This window comes from Protopterus annectens, chromosome 1.part2 (assembly GCF_019279795.1).
Source record: "Protopterus annectens isolate FY-2018-M chromosome 1.part2, PAN1.0, whole genome shotgun sequence".
NCBI classification, from domain to species: domain Eukaryota; kingdom Metazoa; phylum Chordata; order Ceratodontiformes; family Protopteridae; genus Protopterus; species Protopterus annectens.
In genome coordinates, this window is record NC_056727.1 from 752,547,905 (window position 1) to 752,570,676 (window position 22,772).

Sequence of the window (22,772 nt, forward strand, 5' to 3'; positions counted from 1 at the left end):
CAGCAATTCTGTTTCACCAACTAATACATATAGTTAACTACTGTTAATGTCTTCAACTCTCAGCAAGTCAGTCTTGTTTTTCTTTGTAACTTGGGAGTGATGCTAAGACTGTGCTTTCACTGAAGTATGTATTTTGAGTGTGTGTGTGTGTGTGTGTGTGTGTGTGTGTGTGTGTGTGTGTGTGTGTGTGAATACGCATGGAACTGCAGGCACAAAAAGATGGGGCAGACATATTTTGGAGTCTTACATTCATTGTTTCTTTTCCTGTACCAAATTTAAAGTTTTGTCACTATGTTATGGGACAGCTGATTGAAAGACCAAGAAACAACAAAATTCAGTATCACCCACTCAGAATTTTCTGAGCACTTCTGCAGAGTTCTACCTCTGTCTAACTTGTTTGTTTTGTGTGTCTCTGCTCCTCATAAGGTAAGAACTGCCAGAGAATAAAGAAAAAAATGATGCCTGTATTGATACCTATTAGTGCTAGCACTGGAAGTTTATTTATTTAGCTATTTATTTATTTATTGTTTTTGTTCACAAGTGATATTATGTTTTTTCTTTATGGGGACACACATTTTATGACATGATTGGGTGGTCTTATTTTTCTGTAGGCTGTCTCTGTACATTAATTCAGCCTTTGGAACTCTAAGTGCCTACGCAGGTTTATTATTTTAGAATCCTAGTTTTCTAAAATGTACACATAATGGCATAAAATTACATGTATAGCATGTCGCCACACCTGCTATCATTGCAGTTCCTTTGATTTTTAAACATAAATTCATTATAATTCAGTATTAACTATTAAAATGAATATGTCAAATTATTTATTGATCTAAAACTGTTACATTCTACAAGTAACCAGCTAGTAACATCTGTTCCATATTCGAGACTAATAACAGCATAAAGAGTAGTAGATGAGGAATATTAAATCTTCAATCTGTTGTCTCATCTATTTGGTGGTTGGGCAACATAGCATTGCTGGAACAGAGTCTACTACTGAAAGTGCTTGTGTACTATACACACTTGCTCACTGTAGCTTGCATGAATACGCAAGTGCTTAATTTATACTAACTTACTCTTCCATAACTACTTAGCTCCCATAGCCCTACCAGAACCCTAACTCTAACCGTAAAACTCTATTCCTGTTCCCTAAACCTGAAACTCCAATCCCCTCCTTAAAACTAAATTCTCTGATTGCTCCCTAATTGTAAAGTTCCCTTCCCAATCCCTAAACCTAAAACTCAATGCCATTTTCTAAACCTAAGATTTACTTCTCACTCCCTAACCCTAAAATCCAACTCCTGTTACCTTATCCTAAAACCTCTATACCACTCCCTAATTCTAAAACTCCACTCCTGCTTCTTTCCCACAGTTGCTTGCCCGGACTCATATACAAGTTCAAGCATGATCAGCACTCTGTAAGAGCTATGGTGTGCTCAAGTCCCTGCCTTTGAGATAATGGTTTTTAAGCCCTTGGAACTAGAGCATGTTTAGTGCATCTGATGCAGTGAGTAGCCTAGCTGTCTCACCGCAAGAGCCTCTCTGGTTCAGTTTGCATCTGTGGTGCCTTCTGTACAGAATCTGCACATCATCCTTCTGTTCACATGGGTTTTCTCTGAATAATCCAATTTTCTCTCACATTCCATCTACATGATGTAATGCAGTTGGTGGACTGGTAACCCTAAATTGTCTATAGTTGTAAATGTAGAGTGTGTTAGATGGGGGAAAATGTACTTCCTTTCCCTACTTGCCTAGTAGACTGTTGGTGGTGGCTGTTCCTGGGATTATTACAAGACTCAGACATGACTTGACTGGATTTGATGCCGATTTATATTTAATGACTACTGTTCTATTTTTTTACTTCATTTCATTTTCAATAGATACAGCTAAGTTATAAGTAAAACAGCCTAAACCTCAGTCTATTGCTCATGAGGATGCTTGATGTCTGGACAACTAGGATTTTGGAGTCAACAGTAATTGTTTATTCATTACATTATAACAGTTGACATTTGTAAATTGTATTGCTGATTTTAACATCATCAGCCAGTATCAGTGGATGGCACAGAGATGGAATGATTGACATTGCTACGTCATAGCATTCGGTTCTATGGTTATATTCCCAGCTGGAGTGCCTTCTGTCTAGAGTACATGTCCTCACAGTATCCATCTGAAGTTTAACTGTGCTCTCTGTTCTCCCTCCTCCTCCTTCTCCCCATCCAAAAGACAAAGCAATTCGTGGCAATCTTTTAAACTGCCTCTGGATGCGTGTGAGTGTGTGTGCGCATGTGTGTGTGTGTGTGTGTGTGTGTGTGTGTGTGTGTGTGTGTGTGTGTGAGTGTGTGTGTGTGTGTGTGTGTGTGTGTGTGTGTGTGTGTGTGTGTGTGTGTGTGTGCATGTGTATGCGCACGCATGTGTGTGCGCTTGTGTGCACGTGTGTGTGTGTGCATGTGTGTGCGCGCGCGCGCGTGTGTGAGTGTGTGTGTGTGCGTGTGCGTGTGTGTGTGTGTGTGTGTGTGTGTGTGTGTGTGTGTGTGTGTGTGTGTGTGTGCATGTGTATGCACACGCTGTGTGTGCACGTGTGTGTGTGTGTGTGTGTGTGTGTGTGTGTGTGTGTGTGTGTGTGTGTGTGTGTGTGTGTGTGTGTGTGTGTGTGTACATGCATCCTATGTTAGTCAGTGTATCACCCAGGACTGGCATTCATGCTTGCCAGAATAGGTTCCAGCTGTCCCACAAAGTTCAATAAAATAAAAGTAGAATTTTTTGAACCTGGTAGACTTATTGGGTAAAACTGTGCACACTGCCTACCTTGATCTGGCTAAGTTATGGAAGAACCTCTGTATAATACTCTGGATAGCCAGCTGGCTCATAGATAGGACCCAGGAGGTTAAGACAGGTGAAAACATCTCCACAAGAGGTCAGCCACCAGTGGATTCCCTCAGGGCTCTGTTCTGGGCCCACTCCTCTTTGGCATCAAATTCTTGGGATGTTAAAGCCAATGTCAAAGGTCTCTGGATCACCAAGTTCACAGATGACTGCAAACTGAGAGCAGTTGTAGAATTTTCCCAACACACAAACAGCCTACAGGAAGGTCTAACACAGACAAATGCCTGGTGCTAAAGCCAAGACTTAAACCTTAATGCCAAGAAATGCATTATAGTACTTTTTTGGGGAGTCATCCACTCCAGGAAACTACGTCATCAGTAAAACACCCCTAGAAGCTAACTCACCAGTCAGGAATTTTGGAACTCTTGTAGATAATAACCTAGTCTTTGATCAACATGTGTCCAAGGTAGTAAGAAAATCCTTCTAAGTTGCTCAACTTATAAGTAAGAACATGGCATCTAGGTCCAAGGAAGTCATCATACCAACATAATCGGTCCTCATCAGGCCCATCATAGAGTATAATGTCCTTTTTGGTATTTTCCTGACCAGACACATACAGCAACTGGACTGTCTACAAAGGTTGCTTAGACAAAGAATACAGGGTATACACAATGTGGTATGCAGATCAGTGTCTTACACTAAGAAGCAATCTACGCCTGGCTTACAAGGTATCTTTGGACCTCACACCACTGAACCTTTTGCACATCTGCAAATCAAACAGCATCAGGAATGCTAGATCCCAAGATCTAAATTTTGCTTGTGACATAAATAGGACACATTGGAGAGACAGATATTTATCTCAGGTAATTTCCATTCTCTGGAATAGGCTCCCCATCCATGTGAAACAAAGTCCCTCCCTAATCCTATTTAAACATAACTTGGACTATTTTATGGGAAATTGGAAGTTGACCCCTTGTCTGGCGCCTATGTCTCTAATGGACAGAGGCAGCCAGTAAATCATGAATGTATGAAGCGGGTACTGAAAAATAAGTGAATAAATGTACAAAAGAATGAATAAAGACAAACATTATGGAAGAACCACGGAAGAATGAGTGCCCCATACTGGCTTGAACATTCTGGAAAGGAGGAAGGCAGTGGTCCCAATCAGCCAATTTGCTCTTGCGCAGTCAGAGGCCTGCATGACAATCAATGCAAGTTTGTGGAACATAGACTTGGTGTTCAAAACTGGTGACAGTGGTCCTATAGGAAAATGTGTGCATGGAAATATGCATACACCACATGGAGCAGAGAGCACCCCTGTAGTTGTGTGAGTGCTTACATCAGCTACCAAATGGTGCAGTTTTGACTTAAGAACAACAATCCTAATGGCTGTCTGTGTAACTGCTCTTGAAAAAAGGAGAGGTGATGGTCAGCAGGCAATGGAAGAGAAATAGTATAAAATATAAACACATACCCCCAAATTTAATAAACTCTGTGTAGGAATAGTGCAAGCCCCACACGGAGTGTACCGTGACCGTGTCTGCAGCTCCCCCTTGGCAGTGTGCCTTACATATTAATGAAGGCACGCTACTGAGGGAGAACCATGTACACAGTTACTGAATCAGTGTAGGGGGTGTGTTGCAGTGCTCAGAGATGTGTAATACACCCCCCTGCACTTTCAAAGTGTCAGACGGCACTACAATAGTAATTAGAACTGTCGCCTTGCCCTGTTGTAAAACTTATATGTAGGGGGTGTATAACAGTGTCCATAACACACAACCTGGACTGCCAAAGTGCTGTACAGCACTAAATTATGAAATTTAACATTTTCTCCTAGCCAGTAGTAAAATATTATATGTAGGGGGTGTGTTATAGTGTCCGTAACATGCCCCATGCGCTGTCAAAGTGCTGTACGGTACTAAAATATTACATGAAATGTGTCCTCGGCCATATGTAAAATATATATTTAGGGGGGTGTGTTACAGTTTCCATAACATACCCCTTGTACTGTACTTTAAATCAGAAAATGTGATTGTCCCTTTTTTTTATACACATATATATATATATATATATATATATATATATTTTTTTTTTTTTTTTTTGTGTTTGTGTGTGTGTTTGTATGGCACAGTGCTTAGCAATAAACATGTGCCAGACATCTAAAAATAGAAACTGGATGTTTTTAATTGTAAGAAAAACGTCAAGTTTAAGCATAGCTGGTGCATTGCTCAGCAGTGCTTAAACATAACTGAGAGCTATATAGAACAGTATAGCTCTGATTGCCATATCCTTGGTAGCTGAATGGTTAGAGTGACGGCTTCATGTACAGCCATTCAGATTTTTACATGTGACAGAAAAATTTTATTTTTTCTTATTTTTTCTTTATGTATTCATTGAAATTTGTTAACTGGGTTAGTCCAGTTTGACTAGAAGCCCATATTTAGTGGAGACCTGAGTATAAAAGGCCCAGTTACACACAAGTGTCCACTGCATTAATGTTACACTACCAGATAATGTAGGGCAATGCATATGTTTAGGGGTTATAAAGTAAAATAGATACACATAATAATGAATTATCCTTAATGAAGAAATACTTTCAATATATATATTTTTTATTTTGTAAAAAGTGTAGTTTGCCTGTAGCTAAGCTCTGCTAAGTGTAGCCAAGCAATGCTCAAACAGGACCTGTTTTAGCAGTACTTAGCAACACGCAGCTCTGCTTAGCTGGTTTGTGAACTGCTAAACAATCCAAGTTTAGCAGTTCTCAGCTCAGCTAAGCAGATTTGCACACCGCTAAGCATTGTCAGTTTAAGCACTGCTCAACTAAGCAGTGCTAAGCTTTGCTGAGCATTTTAAAAAATGGTCTAATGGTGGAAAAGTATGGGAAAAAAGCCTTATTTAAGCTGCACAGGTGGGAATACAGCCAGTACCTGTTGGAGTTTAATCACTGCAGGAACTATGGCTGGAGTCAGAGAGGGAGCATGCTTTTGGGTGCAGCACTGGGGCATGTTGGAATCCAGGGTCATGGTTGGACTCCTTGTCAAAGACCATGACAACAGACTGCTGCAAGGCCAGTACCAGGGCTCTGAATACAAGTCTGAGGCCTGGGACCATCTGGCACATGACCTCACCAATGCTACTGGAATCTTCTGCACTGGTGAGCAGGTACATCATCATTATGATGACCTTAAGTGGAGGAAGGGGGAGCTCTCGAGCCAGTGGATCCAAGATGCTCAGGCCTGTAATGCCCTGCAAGTATAGGAATTATTGCTTTACCAAATTATAGCATGAATATCTGATAGACAGGTATGTATAATGATGTATTTCTCTTCCCTCAGCTGCAGAGAAGAGGGCTCGCAACTTGGAGGCCCATGAGGGCACCTAGCAAGGATGCGCCAAGAGTGTGGTGAGTACAGCTATATCTTGCAATATATAGTCATATAAATAAGAAAGAGTACAGTAGTAACTGCCAGTACATATATTCTGTTCTGAGTGTACTGCAATAACATTATTAATGTGTTGGAATGACATGTGTATATGGTATTAATACTAATGATCTGGTAATAAAGTACACTGACATTCTAAATGTGAAGGGAATAAATGACATTAATTCATGATCTACAGGAAAGACAGTGCAACTGCAGTCAGAACTGTGAAGGAAATAAAGTTAGTATTGCATAGATTCTGTAATAACAACACACATTTAATGCATGCATTATTTAAACTGAAGAACAATAAAGTTTGTCAAATGTATACCAATGACTGTGTTATGTCACTCTTAGTTCATAAAGCTTTGTTCTGCCAATTGTTGTGTGTATTCTGGTCTGTTGTTGAAGAAGTCTAATTTTACAGGTGCTATAAATCAAGTATGGGTACTCGCGGTGGTGGTGCTGCTGTAGCGTTGTCACCTCACAGTACGACGTTGTCCTATTCAATTCTCAGCTAGAGCGTCTTATGTGTGGAGACATGCGTAAATGGGTGTACCTTCATTGAAGGTTGTGCATCAGAGCTGGCAACTCACCACCTGAAACTCTACTGCCAATCATTAGCAGACCGGAGTTCCACTGTGGCAACCCCTGACCAGGAAATGCCTCAAAGACACAAATCAAATATGGGTATAACACCATGAAGCAATTGAAGTTTGTCTGATAAAGAACTGTTATGCAAAAGTGTATATGTGGAGCTCTACTACAAGATAGAATGTAATTTGATATATGTTCTGCACTAACATGTGAACCTTTAATAGGTTCATAGGTTCATAGGTAGGTACTAGGCTATCAGCCTTAGGGCCTATACAAGCCTAGCCAAAAAGGTACCCTGGCTTTTGCCACCCAAGAAAATTATTTTCCTCTGCTGCTGTTGAGCAGAGCCACAGAGGTGATCCCCAGGGTGAATTTCCTGTTTTCCATGCAATCATCAAGATTTTTCTTGAAGAGTGCTAATGAAGAGCTTTGTTTGATATAGATAGGTGATATGTTCCAGAGTATGGGAAGTCTCTGGGACAGGAAGCTATCCCTCCAGCATGTTCTGTTTATTTTGGTGACAAGGTTTAGGTCCCTAGAGCATGTAGCTCAGAGGGATTGGGATTTCTTTAAGTGGAGCATGTCCAACAGCTCTGGGTTTGACATACCTTTGTATGTTAGGCAGAGATCACCTCTGAGTAGGCGATATGCAATGGAGTAAAGCTGGATTTTTTTGAGACGGTCTGCGTAGGGCATCTTTTAAAGGCGGTAATACTCTTTGTGAAAAATTTCTGCAGCCTTTCCAGTTGTTATAGATGTCTTGTGAGGTAAATAGCAAAAGGGGTGCTGTACTCTATAATGGGTCTAATGAGTGATGAGTAGAGGGGAACAATGACCTCTTTTTTCCTGGATGAGAAACCTTTTGTGACGAGGTGTGCCATGTAGAACGATTTCCTGACTACTATGGCGATGTGATTATCAGAGGAGAGACTACTGTCCACCTATGTCCCAAGGTCTCTTATGACACTTTCAGTGTTAAGTAGACTACCACCTATGTGATAGCTCATGGGTACAGAGTTTTTACCAAAGGGGATGACAATGCACTTTTTGGCATTGAGCTTGAGGCCATGGCTTTGACACCAGGAGTCTGTCTCAGTGAGGCCCTTTTGTAGGATGTCCACATCATTATGAGTTTCAATTATGGCTCCTAGTTTGCAGTCATCTGTGAACTTCATTAGCCAGAGACCTTCTGTGTTAGCCTGTACTTCAGAAAAGTAGATACCAAACAGGAGAGGACCCAGGACTGATCCCTGTGTACTCCACTTGTTACTGGTCTGAAGTTGGATTTGGAGTCTGCTACTTTCACAGTGTGGGTTCTGTCAGTGAGCTAGTTGGCAACCCATCTTGTGACATAGGGATTTATACTTAGTTTAGTGAGGGTATCTATAATTCCAGAGTGGGAGATGGTGTCAAAAGCCTTGGCAAGATCTAGATAGGCTGTATGAACCACCTTACCCTTATCTACGGCTTGGGTGATGGCTTCAAAGAAGTCTATCAGGTTTAGGAGACATGATCTGCCTTTTACAAACCCAAACTGGGTGGGGTCCAGAGTTTGGAGATTACCAATGTCTTTGTTTATAAGTTCCATGATGATACATTCCATGGCTTTACAGACCAGGCACTTTAGGCTAATGGGCTGGTAGTTCCCGGGGTCCGTGGTGGCTCCCCCTTTGTGGAGTGGGATAACAGTCACTGTGTGCCATTCAGTGGGCACAAAGCCTGAGGGGAGGCTATGATTGAACATGGTGCTTAGGTGGGGTGCCAGTTCATTCTGTAGTTCACGTAGAACGCACCCTGGGATTTTGTCAGGTCCCATGGATGCTGTGTTCTTGGTTTTGGAGAGTGTGTTTTTTACCTGTGCAGCCATGATTACAGGAACTTTGCATTCTTCTGGTATAAAGTTAGCACTGAACCTATCTGCCAGGATGTTGGCAATATCAGTTGGTTCTGTATATTTAGTGCCATTGTGCTGTAACTCAGAGCAGATCTGAGTGTTGCCATTGAGATTCTTGACATAGTTATAGAATGCTTTGTGCTTGTTTTTAGAATCAGGGGTGATTTTCTTTTCGTACCTAGCTTTGGAGGATTTTATGAGGGATCTCATCTTCTTACTGAGGCTGACCAGGGAGTTCCTCCAATAATGGGATTTTAATCTTTTTTTGCAACCGTTTCTTTCTTCTGCTGTAGAATTTGTTTATGGCAGGGGACCACCAGATTGGCTTCCTTTTTTTGGAGGATAGCATCTTGGTTCTATTAGGGATAGCACACTCCATGCACTTGTGTAAGTGCTTATAAAGTGCATTTGTGTAGGATTCAGCAGTCATACTTCTATTGTCCATCTACATGGGTGTTGTGAACTTTGCCACTTCTGTCTTAAGAAGTGTGAAGTTGTCTTTGGAGAAATATTTTATGGTGGTTTCCCTAATGGGGGGAAGGAGCGGGATGTGGATGTCCAGGCTGATTAGCTTGTGGTCGATCTAACCAACAAGGAACTGACTTCTGGTGTGGAACACCGGTCACCCATGTTGGTAATGACCAGGTCTAGGATATTGCTGCCCCTGGTGGGGGTGTGGATAAGTTGATCCAAGGCGTTGGAATTTATGAATTCCAGAAAACGTTGAGCAAAAGAGTTGGTACATGAGTAGTTTTCCCAGTTAATGGTGGGGTAGTTGAAATCACCCATTATTAGGGTGTTGGGTTGTACCCTAATATTTTACAGTGTTTCAAGAAATGAGGAGTGGGAATCCTGGGGCATGGTGGGGGATCTGTAGCAAGTTAGAATTTGGATTGCGGTCTTGCCCAGAGTTAGTTGCACTTGGATAATTTCAGATGCATTATGCTGAACAACTAGCCTGGAGGTGTGGATATCCTTAATGAATATGGACAGGCCTCTGCCTTTAGTATTTCAGTCCAGGTTAGGTGGCCAAAAGGTGTGGTAGGAATTATAGCCTGGTAATGCAGGGGCGCTCTCTAGAGCCCTGAACCAGGTCTCTGCCACTGCACAGATGTCAATGTTCTCCATTTTAAGGAGTGCCTCGAGTGAATGCATTTTGAGGTTTAGACTTCTAGCACTGAGTAGCATTACTTTCAGATTTTTCTTGCTTGTACCTGTTATGGTGGTGAATTTGTCATTTGAACCTTGCCTAAAATAGGCACTATAGGGGTGGAAAGAGCCTTAGCCAGTATCCGAAATCCCAAGGGCGACAGGTGCAGGCCATCTCTGGCAAAGCATCATGGTCTGTTGATCATGTCATCCCAGGCAGACAGATACTAGATCCCCTTAGAATGACACCAGAAGCTTAGCCAATTGTTGAAATCAATCATTTTGTCCTTGTACTGTGGTATCATTCTGGGTGATGGCAGGATACTACTCAGGGCTAGGGTCATACCTGCTTGGGCTACAAGATCAGAGAGCTCCTCCATGTCTCTTTTCATGTAGTCCAGGGAGGTACGTCTCAGGTCATTCACACCAACATGGACAATGACAGAGTCATATCTGTACTTGTTGTGGAGTGACCTGAGTGCATGCATTATGTGGCAGATCCTGGCACCCGACAGGCAGCTGACAGTAACTTTCTCCTTGTTTAGCCTGGTGAGTAGAACATCAGTGTGCCTGACTATAGAGTCACCTATGACTAGAGCGTTGGGTGCGTTGTTATGCCTTATGGGCTGTGGTTGAGTGGCACACTGCATTTGTGGTCTATGTGTTATTTGGGTTGTGTTGGGGGGGTGGAGGTTGCTTGCGTTTCTGCTTTGGAGGTCTCTGTTGCTTGAGCAGATTTTCATTGAGAGCCTCCACAAATGTAGGTGTGTGTTTTGTGTTGCTATGTGTGTGTTTTGGTTGTGTAGGTTTTGAGGGACTGTGAGCTGAGTGTGGACTGTGTGATAAGTGTGGTGTGGTGCAAGTGTTTACCTTCTCCTCTTGACTGTCTAGTCCAGTCTTGGGTAAAGAGAGCTTTGCTTCCAGTTTGGCTATATAAGTGCATCTCTCACAGGTTGTAGTGTTTGGTGGTAGGAGGAGAGGGTTGTCTGTGTACATGAGGCAATTGCTGCATTGCCCCAAGATGCCCAGATATATGAGGGAGACAGGAGAAAACACCAGGAGCTGACCCTTAGACATGCCTGGATGGGTGCTTATTTATTAAGTACTTAAAACTTTTTTCCTCTAGACAAGTGAGGAAAGTTGATTGCTGTAGTAATTTGTAGCTTATTTAGTGCTTACAATGAGTTCAAAACAGGTGCTGAGCTCAAAGAAACAGATTTGAGTGCTAAAACTAAAAAACTGGCTAGTTCTAAGGGAAACTTTGAAGAGCAGACTTTATGGTGCCAGGAATACTTTATCCCTAGCTAATATAACAGTAGCAAATGAGCAAACTGATTTAAACAAATTAACCAATTAACCAATAAAAAGCTAAAAACTGAACACAATTCCAGCGGTCTTTGATCAGACAAGTTATAAGAATAGTAATGTGTAAGGTATACTTTGTTTCCTTCAGGATTATCTTGTGTTAACCTTTGCATTTCAGCTATATGCATTCCTGAACGTAGGTATGCTGATGCAGGCAAGTATGACACAGTAGTAGCTGTAGACTGCAAATATATAATCTGCAAATGTATATGGGTTAGGTAGGCATCCCAGCAACTTGCTATGGTCTGTACAGAGCACACATATTCCCATCCACTAGTGGTTAATTGTGTACACCTGCATTAAGTGTTAATACACACTTCACTTACTATCTCTATACTAGCCTTAATCTCATGCATGTATGTTCAACTGTCACTGGAGTCTTCTGTGACACTCTACCAATATTACCAGGTCAGACTTTGTCAGCAGGTGACCTGTAGGCACATATCAGTCAACCAACATGCAGCAGTGGCCTATTACTTCAGTGTGATAAGCAATACATATGGTGTTATGTTTTCCACACACAGACCAGGGTTTGACTCTAGGGACTGGTAGTATGATTTATTTATAGTAAAAGACAAGTAGTACTGACTATTTATAGAAACAGTCACATATTAACAGATATTCTCCATGCAGAACTTACAGGTGAAGAAATGCCTGTAGTAGCTGTATGAAGGGTATACTAATGTCTGTCACCAGATGTACTAGAGTCTAAACAGCATTGCTCATCCAGGTGATAAGACTCCATTAAACAAAATTTCATGAAGTACAGTACTATTCTGACTGAATAAGGCAACTAAAATGTTCTACTGTTGGTACGGCAGTATGCCTGGTGCATCTGTGAATGTGTGCTGACAGTCTAACCCCATGCCTATGAATGACAGCAGGATAGGTATAAACTCCCTGCACTGTGCATGATACATGTCTCTCAAGTATCATGCTGTCACAGCTAGTGATCACTGTTGCCAATAATCTTGGACACAGATATAAATCCAGTGGAAGTATGCCAGTAGCACACTCACAAAACAATAGTGCTGGCTACAGCTTGTTAGTCATATATGTTCCCCGTCATGCAATAGTCCCCTGAGGTTATGTACCTATATTTCTTACAGCTTGGCCCATACCATCCCATGTGGACAGCTCGAGAGGTATGTATGTGCTACAGAACCTATAGGCACATGTAGACGTAAAGTAATGGAAGACCTGTAGAGTATTCAGCAGTACTGTTGTGAGAAATATAGCCTCTGCAGTTATTAATGGAATGTCTTTCTCTCCCCCCATTCCTTATCGCATCACAAATATTTATTCTTATACTACCAGTATGGTTTCATTTCCACATATGTTGTTCTCAAAAACTAATGTTGGGCCTTGTGTTGTATATATTGTAGTGGTTATATATTACAATAGTTGCATATTAACATACCTTGTTGAAATTCCACTGTTGTTGGCCTTTTGCCATAACTGTTACTGGCATGCTGTTACAATACTAACTGTTATTCCAATTAAGCCTGTGTTCTGTATGCTATGCAGTTTTATTGTTCTGGGTTAATTGGAACACCCATGCATGCTGTTACAACTAATGTTTAAATGCTCAGTTCATGACTAACCTATACACCTTGACAAACCTCAACACCTTAGCACAATTGGGTAGGCTGCTTCCAGCGGATCCACCTATCCCACCTCATCTGGCTTTGGCACTGGGTCCCAGCATGTCTGGGACCCAACCTGGAGCTGCTCCTTCTGCTTTTCCTGTACCACCCATGGGTGGACCACCTCAAGGGATGTTCCTGTTCCCCCCGGGTGCAGGCATGGAGAGGAGGTTGTCATGCAGACTTAGGTTTCAGGTATGGTGCACAGGGTCATTCGATGTGACTTGGATGATAGACTGCATCAGATCGATGGGGCAGGCTGGCCCCAGCACCCAGTCCCCAGCACAGCCACCTTTGGGGCCATGAAGGGGCAGTCATGACTGCCCATGAGTGGGGATCTCAGTCCCACTATTGCCATCTGGGGGCACTTGGTCTTCTGATTCCCAACCACTTTCCCTGCCCAAGGTGTTTTCCCCCTCTCGTGTGTCATACACCACCACTGTCCACTGTCTTTTTTGTCTTGTCTGTCTGCAAAAGAAACCTCTCCTACCCAGCTTACCTCCCCAAATGTACCTACAACCCTTCCTCAATATCCCAATCTCACCTTAGAAAAAATAAGGGGGCATCTGTCCCAAAAAAAATTTCATCCCATAAATAGCTCTCCATTTGGTCCCCCTGTACACTGCCATGAATCAATCATCCCATCAATTAATCAACAAAGTTATGTCACCCATACCTCTCCCTGTGAGGTACCAGGCTCCAAATTCCAAATTGTTCATGCACAGCTGTTGCTGCCTAAGAAATTGAGAGCTATGGTCCTTTCCTACACCCATGCTGCACATCCCTAGCTGCCTTTCATACTGTTTCCCCCCTGCTTGCCCCCATTTCACCACTTTCCTATCACCCCTTTTTTCTTTTCTATTTTTTTGAAATTGCACATGTTTAAGTGGGAGTAAGCACACCTTAGCATCGCGGTGCCATGCACAAACCCACTTAAAACTGCCCTAATCACCTTATCTGATTCTGACACTGTTCTTCACATCAGTGAAATAACCAGCTCTGCCAAAGTCTCAAATCCAAGACCCTCTGAACTACAGCATAAGCTCACTAAGCTAGCTCAGCTCTGGGAAATTGTTGGTGTTTTTGCAAATATATCATGCAGAACAGTTTTGTAACATTAGGAAAAAATACACCCCTACCAAGTATTGAACCCCAGACCTTCTAAAGTACAGTTCAGAGCAATACACCACTAGGCCAACTCAGCTCTAGAGTTTTACTGCTGTTTTTGTAAATATATCATCCAGTACAGTGATGTAACAGTGAAAAAAATACAACCCTGCCAATTATTAAAACCAGGACCCTCTGAACTACAGTTCAGTGCAATACACCACTAGGCCAAATCAACTCTGGGGGAATTACTTGTGTTTTTACAAAGATATCCTGATTACTAGTGACACTACTTCTACATATAATGTGATAAATGACAGCATACTTGGGCCTGTGATGCAGACACTGAATCAGTACACAGCCAAAGACATGTTGATTGATTGACAGAAGGCCTATGATATCAAGTACAGCTGACAACTGCACAGACCACTGCAGAATGTCCACAGTTGTGTCACCTACTTATGGCATGGTTGTCAGCAAACCTATTCTGTGTGCTGAAGTACTGGTAAGGCAGTGCAAGTTGATTTTACAAAAGCATGGCAGACAGGTCATTGTCACACATCATAGCCATCCAAACACACATGTTCATGCCAGTCCTGTATAACACACTGTATGCATGTACATATGTCTTGCAAATACACCTCCCATAATAATGGCTCAGTATCTCTGTCACATTCCTAGAATGTCTGACATATTGACACCCACAGTTCAGGCCCACAGTCCAGTCTGTTGCACAACTACATGCTTGTCAATACAACCTAGAAATAACTGAGCCCTGCAATGTACAGCAGAACTGGTTGCTGCCACCACAGTCACTGCCACCCTCAGTAACATGGCAAAGGCCTTCAGGGTGGGACACGTCACAAATATGAATACATCTCCTAAATGTCCCCTACCACTCTCTGGATGGTACTACTACTTAACATATGTTCCAGAGGCATATGCCTCTCCTGGATTGTTATGGGTACCCTCACCCTGGCCATGCTGTGACACAAGAGTTGACAATGCTCTTTCCCTGACATATAGTGCTTGCTGTCCCCCAATCTCTTCACAATCCTCAGTATGACTCCTGGCCAGAATGCAGCAGCTGCAGCCTGCTACACATGCAGAAGTATGTTCAGCTACCTGTTACAGACCTACCATACCTCCCAAACACCTAGAACAGGGCATCCACACAGCAACCATACATAAAGGGTTGTGATGGGGAATGTTCAGGTGACAGGGACATGTGTCGCAGTCTCCCCTAGAAGGATACACAGCTTAGAGACCAGCATCAACTGCAGCAGCATGCACATTCAGATAGAAACAGTGGTGGCTGGTGACTTCAAATCAAAGGGGGGCTGCAGGAGACAGCTGAATGGGTGGGGTCAATGGGAAGGGGTGTGACCAACTAGAAAGGGAAGGAGCTATGCTCAAAACCACAAAAACTAACTTTAATTAAATATGCTGCCCTGGGTGCCAAACCGTCATTATGAGAGTCCAATCAAGACAAAATGAAGTGTAGAAGAATAAAAATATTTCAAAGCATTGGCTTCATGACAGCTTACTTAATATCTAGATGGAAACAAAAAGGTTGTGAGGCATGAAAAATAAATTACTTTTTAAATACATTACTGGAATGCCAGACAAAACCAAGTATAAGAAAAACAAGTAGCACTCCACTCAAACCACTTCTCCTTGCACTGCAGTTCTAATTATAATTTATATTCAGCTTTATTAAAGTACCAAGTAACACGCTGAAAGCAGAAATCTCTGTGATGCCCCCACTTGTAAAAATGTTTCTTATCCAAAAAAGACCTGCTGCCTGACAACTATCTACTTGTTTCATGGGGAAAACATGATCAAAGTAAAAAATGAAAAGCAAACAAGAAACAAGCTCAAGATACATTGCTTAAAGGATTACTGTACAGGTTATGGACCACACATGATTGGCATTCTGCTTAGTTTACAGGTAAAGCCTGCAGAGATGACTGGAAGTCTCCAACAAGTGTATGAGCTTCTTAAAATAATGTAATCCTGTCCTTTATTACAAATACTGTCATATGCATTTCAATACCAAAGGCTTATACATTATCTAGTTAAGTATTCTCTGCATGGCAACAACAGAAAGGCTTTCAATGTTGGCAGTTCTTTAACAGTATGCTTATTAAAGCTTACTTGCATCTTACGATCTCAGACAAGCTTACACGATGGTCATTAAAGCATTGCTACTTAAACACAGAGCAACAGGCACTTTGAGTAATAAGCATAAATCAACAGTACAAAAATATGACAAAAAAGACCATTCTGCAAAATCAAGGACAGATGAAAAGCCACTGTAGTACTTGTGTCTACCTTGGATGGGGGGATACTCTGCACATTTACACTGCATAACTACTCCTTGCCTTGCTTGGACACATCCAGAGTCACACTACATGAGGCAGTGGGGTGCAACAAGTATGTCACAATTTGAAATGTCTCTGGCTGACTGTAATGGCCCTGACACATTTATCATACCTCTCAACCTCAGAGCAAGAAATCTGGACAAAGCCATACATAGAAGTGGGACAAGGCCCAAAATAAGGACAATTTTAATTACTGCTCTTATAAACTTAAAAGGTAATAGAGTAGTAGGTCTTGCATTAGTATGAATTTCTGAAGGGTATGAAATCTGAAACACAAATGTCTGTCATTATTTTCTAACTTCAATCTTTAATGATCTGCTACTAATTTGCCAAAAAAACACAATTTTATGAAAAATGGACCAAAAATGTGATGCAAAAATATAAAATAGCCACACAATACAGCTGTGAACATGTCAAAAAAGGGACACTTTAATATTAGTACTGCTAACATGAGCAGCTGACAAAATAAAAGAATCTGCATGCATTTCTGAAATAAAAGTAATCTATAACTCTGATTATTACAGTTATTTCTTAATTGTAAGCCCTCCACGTTTTCTTCCAAAATTGCCATTTTGCGGTGGGATTATTAGGGGGAAGAGCAACATTTTGAGTTAAATCGGGGACAGTTCAGAGGTTTGGATATGCCTAATTCTTTAAAGCAATTTATTTGCACATACCTCTCAACCTGTTAATGCAGGAAATCTGGACAAGGCCAAATATACTTATAAAACAGTACAAAAAATTATATAAACTGAGACAGTTGATAGAATAATAGGTCTTGCTTTAGCATGCATTTTTCTGAAGGTTATGAAGTCTGAAACTCAGTGTCTGTCATTATTTAGTGACTTAATTCCTAAATTATTTGCCAGAAAACCACACATTTAATGAGGAACAAACCAAAAATAAGAAGCAAAAATCTATTCATTCTGTGAAAATCTGGACAGTTGAGAGGTATAGTTCAGCCGGGGATGTCTTTGAGTTTGCCGCCTTTCTCTCTCACAAAATCATGGTCGAATGGAGCCTCCCCCCTTCAGCTATTCCAATGAACCATTACTTGGCTATTTCACCCCATTTACCATAAACACTAATGTGCATACTGATTTACTTCTACGATGATTTGGACTTCATTTGAAAGTTTTAGTTTGCATTTTACAGCACAAACACTAAGACATCAGCTAACCAAAGCAATGCAATATCACAATGAAAACAGACTTAGCATTAAAACTTCTCTCCCCTTGAAACTCACATTCATTGAAACAGCATTGAAACCCACATTCAAAGAAAATACATTTTGCCAGTGACAGATAAAGATTAACATTGGGCTGTTTTCAAATCATAGGCTCTTTGCACATGAAACATACACATGGTCATTGATACACCTTTCTGATTTTATTAAATTATTTTCCTTGTACAATATAATGTAAAAAGTGTACCACTAGCTTGCACTGTATAACACCCACTACAGTGAAACTCACCGCAATAAAAACTTTTTTTTGCACCAAAGTGAACATCTGAAAAGTTGGCAATGGACTGTAAGTAAGCCCATGAAAACATGTACATTTTGAAACTTTCAGTACAATTACTGTGTTTGTACAGTACATCCCAGTAAAGCCATTTTTCACATATAAATGCTGATAAATTCTTACTTGCAGGCTCCTTTTTTATTTATCTGCCCAGTATCAATCAAAATTTTATGGGATACCAGGCATGCAGATCAAATTTTTGCAGTCATCATAAAATGATAATATATATATTTGTAACATAATGACCTAACTGACAATATACATACCGCACCAACACCAAGAGAAAGAAGAAAAGCGAACGGAATAGGCCGCCAACGCCAAGGAATAAAAAAATCCAGCAAATAAATCCTCAAGGCTCAAGTCCACAACCTAAACTGGCTGCAACTGCTTGCTTCTCGTTCTTTTCCCAGCAGATAAAGCCCGGGAAGAGAGCGAGAATCAATCAGCAGCCATTTAGCCCGTCCACGTCATGTACGTGCCTGCGGACGTGGCAGTCCAAACCCCTTCTAATTCTATGCGATTTGGAACCACATAGACTGCTGGGCATCACCCTGATGCCTTAACTGGCTCTCCGGACTGCAGCTCCAAGTAAGAAAGAAAAAAAAAAACTTATTTTTTTTAAAGCCGCCGCAACCCGGAATTCGACAGAGCGCATGCTCGTCAGTCAGCGTAAAGCAAGCAGCTGGCTGACAAAGATGAAAGACAGACAGTATTGTTTGTAAAAATAAAAAAAGTACTTTTTTTTTCTTTTTTCCTTTTCTTGCTGAGGGGGCTGCAGTCCGGCAGTCCGATGGCACAAGCCGCCCCTGGATAGAAATGATGTATGACACTCACATCTGCCTGTCTCCTTACTGACTCCAACATACATTGTTAAATAGTAACTTGCCACAGAATTAGAAAATCCGATAACAATGGCCAAACATAGCATGCAAATCCATGGAAATACCACATCAGTCCAAACAGTGAACAGTATTTCTACCTACCATATGTGATGCTGTAGCTCCCACACCTCATTAATGTCCTCCTCACAGGCCAGGAAAAGGGGCAAGGCCTACATGAAGGTGTTAATTATAGCACTGTGTTCCTATGCTATTGGTTAATGGCAATGCAACCCAGCTGTTCTGCATGCTATTAACAAGTGTGAGTCACAGACTGGTGCACAGGCAATCACCTGTTCATGAGCATTACCTACAAAAGGCAAGTTCTGCCTATGGTAAAGAGGTCTGTGACTTAATTTATGAAGACAGACTACACTTTCCAAGGAAAGATACCAATGGATTTCTGCTCACAAAGGAGTATAGCACTATACTAAGCAAGGCATACAGTTAACCATGTAAAGGAATACAGATGGGGAGAATGCAGTCATGGGAAATAGGAATGTCAACAATAAGTCTCAACAACATATCCTGGAATGACATGTTGCTGTTAGTCTGTTGTCCAGCACCTACAGTCTTGCCTTTTGGCTCTGTCTGCAGTGACATAGATTGCAGCACTGATCCCTGAGTCCCCCCAGCAATGATTAGGACACCTAGAAATGCTACTGGATTTGTACAATAGTGACAGTAACTACTGGTGGATACAGCTGGCATATCACACTATGTAGTGTCATGAGCCCCTCTCAGTCTATGAATGTCATACAGGGTTAGTTCAAAGATTGTCCAAGTGTCCCTATCTGTTCCCACCATACTCTAGCTAGGTCACTGTGTACTCCACACCTGTATTTCATTGCCTGACAGTCATGGCTAGCATACCTGGTGACACCCTGCAGCAGGACAGCAGGTTATAGTCAGTAGTAGTGAGGGGACACAGCCTCTGCATCAGCAACAGTGTCTACATATTGAGCATTCAATGTAAGGGAATGATTACAGTGCCAGATATTAATGTACCATTACTGTGTTCCACAGGGTCTGTTATGTCACACACACATTCCTCACACTCTGGGAACACCCATTACATATTGTCCAACTGGTTTCCAGACATCCACATTTGTCTGGCATGGGGTCCACATATATCAGGCACATGTACACATTCCACAAACATCCGGGTACTGTAGATGTTGGACACCTATGAGGAGGAAACCCTACACCACATATGCACCACTCTCAGTTACTGTGTAACACAGATGTTGCTGGAATGTCCACATGCACTTGTAGTACCACTCACGTAGCTGTTGAATGTTGACTGCACGACAAGGTACTGTAATGTTGCCCATAGGGGGCATACCACAGTCGATGGCAGTGATGGGTGTGGACCAATAACAACACAGTCTGTCACAGCACACATACCATAACTGGTATACCTAGGACCATACGAGGTTATTAGGCTATGGGCCCTGAGCCCCCATATGCCTAGGCCACATGTTACCCCATGTGTATGCAGGGCAGCACCTGATGCCCCAGTCTGACAGAGACACAGCTGATATCCCAAGGGTATATGTGTAGTTAACAATCCAGTTATCCAGGGTCTGCCTGCAAAGGTGTAAATAGCTACCCTGCCTGATGTGGACAGGGTGACAATTCCACAGCAGGGTGAGTGTGTGGGACACACATATGAGCTGCCAAGAAGACCAGTTGATGTCATACACCAGGTTGAGGGCATGCGTGTGTGTGCATGTGTGTGTGTGTGTGTGTGTGTGTGTGTGTGTGTGTGTGTGTGTGTGTTAATAGTGTAGAGTTTGAGTTGCACTTGTGCAGCAGGGCCAACAATGAGGACTCATTGCCTTGCATGTCAGACAGATGTCACCTCTGAGGAGTATGTATGACACCGGATAGAGGGTTGAGCTTATAGCCTATCTGTGTTTGGTAGATGGTTAAGGCCTTGGTACTCTCTGGTGGGGAAGCACTGTGATATCCTCAGCTGCTGCATGTGCTGTGTGAGGTGAATGACAAACAGGGCATTTTACACAATAATGGGCATTATTGTGGGGAATACAGGGATGTTAGGACCCCATGTCCCTGGTTGACTTACCCGTAGGTATGAGGTGGCCCATGTAGAAGGTTTGCCGTACAATAGAAGCAACATGCTGGTGAAATGTCATGTTGCCATCGACCTGTGTGCACAGATCCCACAAGACTGATTTTGTGCCTAGGATGTTGTTAGTACTGTGGTAGTATGAGGCAACATCACTCTCCACAAAGGGTTTGCCACTGCATGTCATGGTATGTGGCCTGAGGCCATGTTTTTGGCACAAGTCATGTATCTGCATGAGATCCCCCTAAGCAGATGTCCACATCAATAGGGAATCTGGTGACAGCACACAGCATGCAGGCATCTGCAGACATGGTCAGCCATAAGCCAATGGCTGTGCCCTGCACCACAGATTTGTACATCACACATAACAGAGGCCCAAACACAGAACAACAGGTTACGCTGCTAGTTATGGGCCAACTGGTTGGAGTGGAGTCCCCTATGTGGATTAGTTGGGTCATGTCAGCATGCCAGTGTGCAACCCCTATGGTAACATATGGTGTGATGCATACTTGGGAGCATATATCTATTATGGTCAGGTAGGTTATAGTGTCACAAGACTTTGTTCAGGTCAAGGCAGGCAGTGTGCACTGTGACCCCCTATCCATGGCTTTGGTGACTGTGTCAAAGAGGCCACCAAGTATTACAGTCATGATCCCTTCCTTGATAAAGCCTAACTGTGTATGATGGAGTGTGTGCAGGTCATCAATGTCCTTGTTAATGAGGTTCACTATAAACTATGCTATGGCATTGCAGAACAGCCGAGTTAGGCTGATGGGTGTATAATGTGACAGATTGGTGGGAGCACTACCTTAGTGTAAAGGGGGGACAGTGGTTGTCCTTCACACGGCTGGGACAAAAGTGGTAGTCAGGGCTCCTTTGAATACAGTGGCTCATGTTGTTGCAAGGTTATGCTTGGAGTCATGTAGGATGCGCCATGTCATGTAACAGGCTCTCATGGCAGATGTACACCATGACTTTCATATGTCAGTGGTGACCTGTTCCCTGCATATCAGAGAAGGGGGCAGGTATTGTGAACATCCTGATGTACTGATGGGTTGGCAACGGGTGAAGCCTACACTGACCCTGTCAGGCATCAAGTATGCTATACCTACAGCACTGTTATAGCTGGTGTCCTTGACCACCAAAATTGAGCAGATGCAGGTGTTACCTGTGATGCTGCAGGCATATGTGAAGAACAGGAGATGATTGTCTGTAGTGGATGTCGACAATGTGGGCTCTGGGTTTGTTGTGCAGGTTCCCAGGAGTGATCCCATTCACATGTTCACACTAACAAGACATTGCTTGTAAATGGCCACCTACTGCTAGTTTGTCCCAGACAGCGTTATGTCATCCCTGTTATAGACACTTATGTATTGCAGATGCCCACCAGACAGGTGTATGAATCCTAGCAGAGGATGATGTAGTCCTGTCAGGTATACCTGACACCATGCATCTATGCAAATGCATATGATGTGGGTATGTGAGGATATTGGTGCCAGTCTCTAAAGAGGGGTTTGGGGCTGTGAAACTGTGTATACCACCCCCAGGAGGCTGTATTCCACATTGGAGGTGTGTGTATGTGTGACCCTAGCTAGATGGGTATTGTGGGAGATGGTGCCTGCAAATGTGACAGCATGATGGTTGCTTTGCCACAGAGGTTGAGACTGTAGGGATGCTGCAGGGGTAACCCTGTGTTGTGTAATATCCACTGCAACACACCTTCACCTTATGTGGGGATAGCCCCTATCTGCACCAAGGTGTTTGTAATTCCACTGTTGATGGCTCTCTGGCCATTTGTGTTCTGGCATGGGTACATCATCTAATGTATGTTTGGGTTGTTCAAGCAACCCAGGATCAAGGTACAGACCCATATCAGAATGCAGTTGTGG